This window comes from Engraulis encrasicolus, chromosome 21, assembly GCF_034702125.1.
Source record: "Engraulis encrasicolus isolate BLACKSEA-1 chromosome 21, IST_EnEncr_1.0, whole genome shotgun sequence".
Taxonomy (NCBI): domain Eukaryota; kingdom Metazoa; phylum Chordata; class Actinopteri; order Clupeiformes; family Engraulidae; genus Engraulis; species Engraulis encrasicolus.
In genome coordinates, this window is record NC_085877.1 from 18,988,766 (window position 1) to 18,998,623 (window position 9,858).

The 9,858-nt window shown below is 47.0% G+C and overlaps 1 protein-coding gene across 1 annotated transcript in view; it reads left to right on the plus strand.

The window, feature by feature from the left end:
• Positions 1 to 4,264: 4,264 nt before the first annotated feature.
• Positions 4,265 to 9,858, plus strand: part of nlgn2a (neuroligin 2a) — a 401,365-nt gene continuing 395,771 nt past the window's right edge. The window contains exon 1 of the mRNA XM_063186334.1: positions 4,265 to 5,054. The gene's annotated coding sequence lies outside the window, so the exon portion shown is untranslated. The remainder of the gene's footprint in view (positions 5,055 to 9,858) is intronic.

Consider the following 9,858-nt stretch of genomic DNA (forward strand, 5'->3'; position numbering starts at 1 on the left):
CACAGTCCCCCCACCAACACTCAGTCTGACAGCTTAGTTTTGGTGGGGGGACTGTGGATTCTACAACTGCTTGTGGTTGTTCGGACATAGATACAGTATGGTTCTGCCACTTCATAGTCGTTTCCCTGGATTCACGACGCAGGCAGTGGACTTTGAATGAAAGTGCTCCCAACAATTACAAGTCTAAAAAAGTAGAATTTACCATCCAGTGCACTGGCTTCTCATTCACTGCCATTCATTTTGAGGCTGCGAATGACCCTCCGAGTGCCCCGCCTGCTCATTAGCATACGAGCCGACTGCCTCTATAGCAAAGTGCATTGCTCCATAGTCTACAACAGTCTACTAGTGAAAGCCCGATTGGGAAACTCCCATTGTCATTGTGACACAGCACCCCACAGCACACAAGTGACCACTGCACTCAACGAAATTGCATTTATGCCTCAACCCTGCAAGGGGGCAGCCCTCAATGTCGCCCCTAGGGAGCAGTGCGGTGGGACGTTACCATGCTCAGGGTACCTCAGTCATGGAGGAGGATAGGGGAGAGCACTGCTTGATTACTCCCTCCGTTTGGAAGTTGGGGTGCGCACATCCACAAAGCAGTAATCCAGGTGCCAGACAAAAAGTGGTAAGCAGTGTGATTAAGTGGTCCGCACACTGGGTGTTGACTCTAAAAATATAACTTAATTTCATTTTTACATATGGAAACGTTGCCATATGTAAAAATGAAATGAAGTTATATTTTTAGAGTTAACACCCAGTATGCGGACCACTTAATCACACTGATTTCTCCCCCCATCAACCTGGCAGATCGGTCGAACCGGCAACCTGTCTGACGCCCTAACCGCTTACACGCCCTATGGCTATATCAACATAGTTTAGGTGTAGGAATAGAAATAAACACACTTCAGGCACTTTTAAGAAACCCAAGGTGTAAGTTTACACAATGCCTGGATGATTCTTCCAACAACATCATGGCGGCACTCGACTTGTGAGTAGCACAAAGTACACATCCAGGCTGAGAGGGCACTGGATAAAGTGTATGTTTACTAGTATATGTTAATTTAGCTTATTTTGTTTTCGTTTTTTTCCAAATCGTCACTGTTTTGTGAAGTTCTAGTTTGTTTGTCCTTGACTGTCTTGATATGTATATCTGGCTTGTGTTAATTTGGACATGTGCCTGGCAAATAAATAGAATGTATAGGCCTACATGGGTTCACTGTGTTTATCAACACGGTATTGTGAGGAGGGGCAAGACACTGGCAGTCAACCAAGTGAGCTAATTTTTTGACCGACAGCGGTTTCCAACAATCAGAGGTTGAGTTGTGCGCAGCTAGTTTCGCGAAGTCAGGGGAAAACACAAATTTAGAAGTTAGAACCCATGTATAGGAAAGGGAATGTTCACAGTGAAGTCACCAAAATGTCACAATACAAATTCAGAATCTGAATATTGGCCACAAACTCGAATAGAAAAAACAACCCATCTCCACCTTTCCCTACCACCCTCCCCACTAACTACTCCACACATCCCCTGTCCAAAAACAGAGGGGAGGAAGGAAGGAAGAGATCCATACAAATCGTTTTTTCCTTTCTTCCCTTAGGCAAGGAAATGGAAGCAGGGAAGACAGACTGTCCTGTCCGGCAGAGCGAGAGAGAGAGAGAGAGAGAGAGAGAGAGAGAATGAGAGAGAGAGAGAGAGAGAGAGAGAGAGAGAGAGAGAGAGAGAGAGAGAGAGAGAATAATACCATAGATATTAAGTTAGTGAGGAATGCGAGGAAGAGAAATAAAGAAAGAGTGAAAATGAGTGGGAGACAGAACAAAGGAGAGAGAGAGAGAGAGCGAGAGAGAGAGAGAGAGAGAGAGAGCGAGAGAGAGAGAGAGAGAGAGAGAGCGAGAGAGAGAGAGAGAGAGATGTTGTGTTGTTTGGGGATGCGCTGTGCAGTGCCCTGACAGGCTCGTTGTGAGTGGGCCCAGGTGAGAGGGCTCTGACTGATGGCTCTGTCATCCGCAGCCCCGCAGGACACACACACACACGCACACATTTGCTCACACGCACACACACACACACACACACACACACACACACACACACACACACACATACACACAAATATGGGCTCACTCTCTCTGTCTCTCTCTCATACACACACACACATGCAAGGACACAGACAAATACACACACACACACACACACAAATACGCACTCACAATCTCTCTCTCTCTCTCTCTCTCTCTCTCTCTCTCTCTCTCTCTCTCTCTCTCTCTCTCTCTCTCTCTCTCTCTCACACACACACACACACACACACATATACATATGCAAGGACACACACAAATACACACACAGAGACACACACACACACACACACACACACACACACACACACACACACACACACACACACACACACACACACACACACACACACACACAAATATGGAAGGACACAGTCACACACATGCACACAGTCGCACCAAGTGCCAAGAACACATGTGTAAGTGTACTCTACCTCTTTCTCCCCCCCCCCCTCTCACACACACACAGAAACACACACACACACACACACACAAACACTCAACGTCGCTATGTCATCGCCAGACCCACAGGGAGATCTGAGCGCAGACAGGGTTCCCACAACTGTGTGTGTGTGTGTGTGTGCGCACTCACGTGGTAGCAGATGATGATGCATGCGCTGAGGCAGACGGGTCACTGACAGTACAAACTGGCCATGACATTTTCACTTGCTTACATCTAAGTCAAGCATCTATCACAATCTTAGTTAGCTATTATTATACCACAATTATATGGCCTACATCTTACATTATGCCTGACGAGCATTCAATTCCGTATCGCTATAGTAACATTTTCGAGATAGTTGCGTACACGTCAGAATCTATGCTTTGTTTGGTCGTCAGGTTCTACTCGTTTTTTATTATAAGTAGGTCACAGTAGTAGACCTCCTAGGTACCTCTAGTAGTAATGGATGTGGGCCTAAACCTCTCTGTTGGTTATGCTAGTGTAGCGTGTAGGGATTTGTTTATGTATTTTATAGTTTTTTAGGGGTGCAAAAATGTCTATATATAATTTTCTCCTCACTACATGCGGTGTTTTCCACCGAAAACTTTAAAAGGGACTTTTTGTGTAATGCTTCAGGCTGTCCCAGGATTCATCCTCATTACCCAAACTGACTCGCCATGTCCTTTTAATGTCCCATTTATTGGGACACCATACTATCCCTTTAATGTCTAAGGAACTTGTGCTGCAGCATGAACTACACATATCTACACAAAGACATACTGTGTCCACACAGGCTGGTGTACCATATGTAGGCTATCATATGGCGATGCATCTGGTTGGAAATGTGCATGATTAAGTTTAAATTAAATATAGGGTAGGCCTAGCCTATTACAAGTGCGGATTTGCTATATCCAGCACAAGGCCATGGCTGCCGGTGTTCCTGCTAAATCCCTGAAAACCACGACATCATTCCCCGTCACGTTGTCTGCGTCGCCAGCCATGCCAGCCCCTTTATCCCTTATCGGAGAAGAGTATAGCCTATGCCTACGCCGAGTGAAGGGCGCCTCATGTCGGAAACCACGCTGCGATAATGCCGGTCTAATAGCCTACCGGTATGGGGTGCATTTCTGGAAAGCATAGTTGCTAACTATGTTAGCTACTTTGTTGGTTGCAAAGCAATTTCCCATTGGCAACTATCCAAGTTGCTGACTAGCTAACAACTACGCTTTCGAGAAACACATCCCTGCTCCGATCGCTCACAGCCTCGGTTGCCAAGAGAAGCCGGGATTGACGGAGGGCAAAATAGGGCTTGTATCGCTTTAATGTGCTCTGACGTCAGGCTGATGCAGATCTACCATCTGAGGAGGACTTCATGCAAAAGAGAGAGAGAGAGAGAGAGAGAGAGAGAGAGAGAGAGAGAGAGAGAGAGAGAGGAAAAGAGACACACTAGAGAGTAGAGAGAGGGGGTAGAGAGAGAGAGAGAAAGACGTAAAAAAATAACAATTCTGCTCCATGACATTTGTTGGTGGGAAAAGACATTGTGCAACTCAGTGCTTTCCCTTGTAATAAATAGTCAAGACGTGAGGGAATGCGCAGATTTGAGTCGGAAAATGTGAGGATGTGACCGATGCATGAGAGATGATGCCGCGCGCCGTTGTCACAGCGACAAACTAGATAGGACGGACACTGTGGTTCGCGGAGGGACGGTGCACGCGCGTGTGAGAAAGGAGGAGAGAGAGAGAGAGGGAGAGAGAGAGTCTGAAGAAGCACAGCATCCTTTGCCAACGAGAGCCTGTCGTGCCACAGAAAGACAAGTGTGGCAAACGCTGTTTTCGTCGGTGCGAAATTGAGCAGCGGAATCTCCGAAAACGTTTCCCCTCTTTATCCAAACGGAACCAGTTTACTGAGCCGTCGCGTTATGGATGAAGCCCGTTTCATACTAGCCTAGACTGCAAAGTCGTCTTCAATCACTGTTCGTTTGGGCTCTCTGCTATGAACCGGGAGAGGAGGATGCTATTCTGTCTGCATTTCTGAAGGAACCAGGAGCAAACACACGCACACACTGGGACCATAAAATCGAAAGAAAACGACCCTTTTTGAGATGTGGAGGAGAGGACGTGCCACTTTGGAATATGCCTTCTGCTGAAAACATCCTGCCAGACCCGGTTCCCATGCATCGATTTCACCTGTAAAATGGTGTGCGTAGCTTACTGTAGTTTCCATTTCACCGTCTCGGAATCGTTATAAAATTGCAGACATCCTCGTTTTCCCTGACAGAGAAGGGTGTTGTCGGCGAAGCAAATGGAAAAGGGGTTAAATTGCCATTCCCTTTGGTGAAAACACGGGGAGCGCTTTGATGTCATTGGCATAGCGGTAGTTGAGGCGCTGTTGAAAATTCTCAAGTGTTAAAAGGGAATGCTTTGACACCGACCAAGATATCATCAAGAGGAGAGAAGAACGCAAGCCCCATACAAAAACAAAACACACACACATACAGACCCCTCGGATTTCCACCACCGTGTTGCCTGGACATCCAAAAAAGGTAAGCAAGCTCTATCTGCTATAAACGCGCCAAGGCAACGCATGCCAAAAAAATGTCCATACGGGAAATGCTTCATATTTTCAGACCTGTGTGCACACTGGTTATGTGAACGTTTGCTGTGTGATTTTGTGGTGTTGCAGTGTCTTTCGATGCAACACGAACGAACATGTTGCTAAAAATACAGCGTGAAAAATGTAATTACGCTGGATGGGCTACTTGTCTGCATAACCCAGAGTCGATTCTGACGGCAAACAATCCCCTTTCACCACCACGGCTGCCGTTGTCATTGGGGACGGTGACTCTGTGGGTAGTCGGAGCAACCTGTTCAGAATCCTTAGCTGCTTTTTTACTGGCTGAAAATGGAGCTAACCGGGGGTTTCGACATAAATTAGGGCGAGATAGCCTCGCCTGACAGGCATATTTTAATATTTAGTCGATAACGGTATGGGAACGCATCCGACGAATGCTGACCCACTTAAAAGGCAGTGACACTGAATTTGAATTATGAGGCTGTATCTTCCACGGGTGCCACGCGCGGCTCTGTAGTCAGTCACGTTTTTAGGAGTCACATTTACTGCTGAGGAGAGATGCTTTTTTGTATTTTGCGCACATTTGAAGCAAACATCGGAGGGTTTCAGTGGAACGGAGCGCTCTGTCTCTGTCTCTCTCTCTCTCTCTCTCTCCCTCTCTCTCTCTCTCTCTCTCTCTCTCTCTCTCTCCCTCTCTCTCTCTCTCTCTCTCTCCTTTTTTGAACATTTCGTGCAAGGAGACAGAGACTTCAGAAAATGCTCTGACTGAACATACACATAAAGATCTGTCTCTCGTGGTCGCACACACACACACACACACACACACACACACACACACACACACACACACACACACACACACACACACACACACACACACACACACACACACTGTCTCTTTCACACACACACACACACACACACACACACACACACACACACACACACACACACACACACACACACACACACACACACACACACACACACACAGGCGCGCACACACGCTCAAAGACACAGAACAGAGGGCATTTATATGCAGTCCTAGTGTGTCCATTCTCAGCTTCAGTGGATGATAGAATTCAGCAGGGACAAGCATCCCTCTGTTCTGCTATAAAAAAGGAGGATTGGAGGGCTACATTGGCTACTCTGCTCGCCTCTGCTCCTCTCCCTGCTGGCCTAAATAGAAAAGATATGGATAGCTCCTCTCCTCTCCTCTCCTCTCCCCTGCTCTCCTCTCCTCCTTCTCTCCTACATTACTCTCGTCGTCTCCTCGCCCCCCCCCCCTCCACTCCTCTTTTCTAATCTCCTCTCCTCTCTCCTCAACCCTCCATTCCTCATTTCTCCTCTCCTCTCCTCTCCTCTTGTCTCTTTTCATCTCCTTTCCTCTCCTTTCTGCCTCCCTCTGTCCTATTCCTCCTCTCATTCTGCTATTCCTGGCTACTCCTGTCCTTTCTTCTTTCCATTCCTCTCCTCTCCTGACTTCTTTTTTCCCATTCCCTCTTCTCCTCCCTCTTCCATCCCTCCTCTTCTCTCCTGCTCTCCCCTGCACATCTCTTGTCTTTCATCCCTTCTCCTCTGCTGTCTTCACGTCTTTCCCCTCTCCTCTCCTCTCCTCTCCTCTCCTCTCCACTTCTCATCTCATCTCCTTCTCCCTCTCCTCTCCTCTCCTCTCCTCTCCTCTCCTCTCCACTTCTCATCTCATCTCCTTCTCCCTCTCCTCTCCTCTCCTTTCCTTTCCTCTCCTCTCCTCTCCTCTCCATTCCACTCCACTACTCCTCTCCTCTCTTCCCATCTTCTCTCCAATACTCCTCTCCTCTCCATTCCCCTACTCCTATCATCTACCCTCCTCTCCACTCCACTACTCCTCTCCATTCCACCCCAGTACTCCACTCCTCTCCTCTCCACTTCTCCCCTCCCCTCCTCTCCTCTCCTCTCAGCACTAGAGAGACTGTGTAATGGATGGCGTAGTGGTAGTTCCGTCCTTGTGCCGAAAAGATTTTTGTCTCCGAAGTTAAATGTGCTCCCCCCCTCCATCCTACTACACCCTGCAAGCCTACATATCAAACACCTGTTTATGTGAGCAATCAGGTGTGCCATCTTGTGTGTGTGTGTGTGTGTGTGTGTGTGTGTGTGTGTGTGTGTGTGTGTGTGTGTGTGTGTGTGTGTGTGTGTGTGTGTGTTTGTTTGTGTGTGTGTGTGTGTGTGTGTGTGTGTGTTTGTTTGTGTGTGCGTGTGTGTGTGTGTGTGTGTGTCCTTATCATACTGTGTATTAGTATGTGTGTGTGTATCTGGGTGAGCGCGCGAGATGAGATTTGGTGGTATCTTGTGTCCGTGTCCTCAATATCAATGGTGCAGTTATCAGTGTGTTTGTGTTTATGTGTGCCTATGTGTGCTAGAGACAGAATGAAAGTGTGTGTGTGTGTTTGTGTCCGTCTGTTTGTGTATGTGAGTGCATTTCCGTGTGTGTGTGATTGTGTGCGCGTGTGTGCATGACTAAGTTAGGGTGAAGACAGTGTGTGTGTGTGTGTGTGTGTGTGTGTGTGGATCGATGGGCACTAATTGATTAACAATAAGGACGTGTGCAGTGCACTCAGGAGGCCTCTCATCCCACAGGTGGCCATGTCTCGTCTGCTGCAGATGGGGTGTGTGTGTGTGTGTGTGCGCGCGCGCGTCCGTATCTGTGTGTGTGCGCGTCCTTTTGTGTGTGTGTGCGTCCGTATCCGTGTGTGTGTGTGTGTGTGTGTGTGTGTGTGTGTGCGCGCGTGTGTGTATGAAGGAGATGGTGGTCTTGAGTTTTGGTTAGTTGTGTCTTCCCTGGTAATGCCACCTTCAACTGCAGCCAATGTCATTGTCACTGCCAGAGATACTCAGAGTGAATCCAGGACATGGCAGCAGCATTGAAGTACAATACACACATGTATGTGGAAAATAAATCTCAATAGATAGTGCCATTGAGCATGTGGTGGTCTAATGACCGACAATAAATTGAAGCGAAAGCCCACCTGGGAAACTCCAACTCCCATTGTCATTGTGACACAGCACTCCACAGCGAACAAGTGCACAGAAGTGCACACAACAAAATTGCATTAATGTCTCACCTGTGCAAGAGGGCAGCCCCCAATGTCGCCCCAAGGGGAGCAGTACGGTGGCAGGGTACATGCTCTCAGTACTCCAGTCATGGAGGAGGATGGGGGAGAGCATGGGTTAATTACTACCCCCACCAACCTGGCGGTTGGGAGTCGAACCAGCAACCTTTGGGCTAAAGGTGTGACGCCCTAATCGCTTACCCATGACTGCCCAGTGCCGCCATTGTGGTTATCACGTAGACACTGCAGCCAAAGCTGCATCCAAGATTGTACCGTCCTTTTGCTTCACTCTACACTGTAAAACTTCACTACAATAGAGCCTCTCTATTACAGCATTATACAGACTATTTAGTAATACATTACGACTTGGTAACAACATATCTGCTCACAACAAACTCATAGCAGGTGGCTTGAACAATTCACCCCTTATGCAGTAGCCACTAAGGCACTCTCTCTCTCTCTCTCTCTCTCTCTCTCTCTCTCTCTCTCTCTCTCTCTCTCTCTCTCTCTCTCTCTCACACACACACACACACGCACACACACACACACACACACACACACACACACTCCCCTTTACATTCCAAGGACAAATGAGTCTGACAATGCAGACATCGCAAAGAAAGGGAAGGAAGTGAAAGGCACTTGTGCTAAATGGTAAACACTCCTCTCCCTCTGTCTGTGGCTCCCCTCAAAGCATTTTCTCAATGATTTTTTTTTGCCTCCAAGACAATGAACAGTGGGAAGTCCCATTCCAAGATACCCTCTCCACTTCAGTCAGTGAACTTCTTAGAACCCCTTCCGGCGAAGAGTTCTAAATGGAAGTGTTCCGAGAGAGGGGTTTAAAGGTTTATTGGTTGCAAGTCCTCAGGTCTAATGGGGGATCGAAAAGGTAACTGCAGGTCATTTAGGTACAGTTTTTAAGGCCCTGTCTCAGAGAGACACTCAAAAGTGACCACTACAAGAGAGGTGGGCAATTTAGCAGAGTAGATGAAGCGATGTTAAGTTATTTTGACATTTAAGTAACATTTCCTAAATGTAACTGGAGCCTTGAAAAAAATGAAAACACGATTGGAAGTCATCAAGGCCTGATTGAGGATTGAAAAGGTAACTGCAGGTCATTTAGGTACAGTTTTTAAGGCCCTGTCTAAGAGGGAGACTCAAAATTGGCCACTACAAGAGAGGTGGGCAATTTAGCAGAGTAGATGAAGCAATATAAAGTGATTTTGACATTTGAGTAACATTTCCTAAATGTAACTGGAGCCTTGAAAAAGATAAAAACATTTTTGGAAGTCATCAGGTCTGATTGAGGATTGAAAGGGTAAATGCAGGTCATTTAGGTACAGGTTTCAAGGCCCTCTTAGAGAGAGACTCAAAAGAGGCCACTGTTAGAGAGGTGGCTGATACGAAAGAGTTAGATGCGACAGAGTTGGATACTAAGATAGTATAGTAACATTTCCAAAATGTCAGTGGTACGGTGCTTTGTGATTAAAGAAAAACATGATTGGAAGTGATCAGGCCTGATTGAAGAGCGAAAAGGTAACTGCAGGTCATTTAGGTACAGGTTTCAATAGCACATTTTTCCAACATCAATGCAATATTCCAATGTTCCAGTGGTACCTTGTGGAAAAAAACATGGTTGCAAGCCAGCAGGCCTGATAGAGGATTGAAAAGGCAACTGTAAGTCAT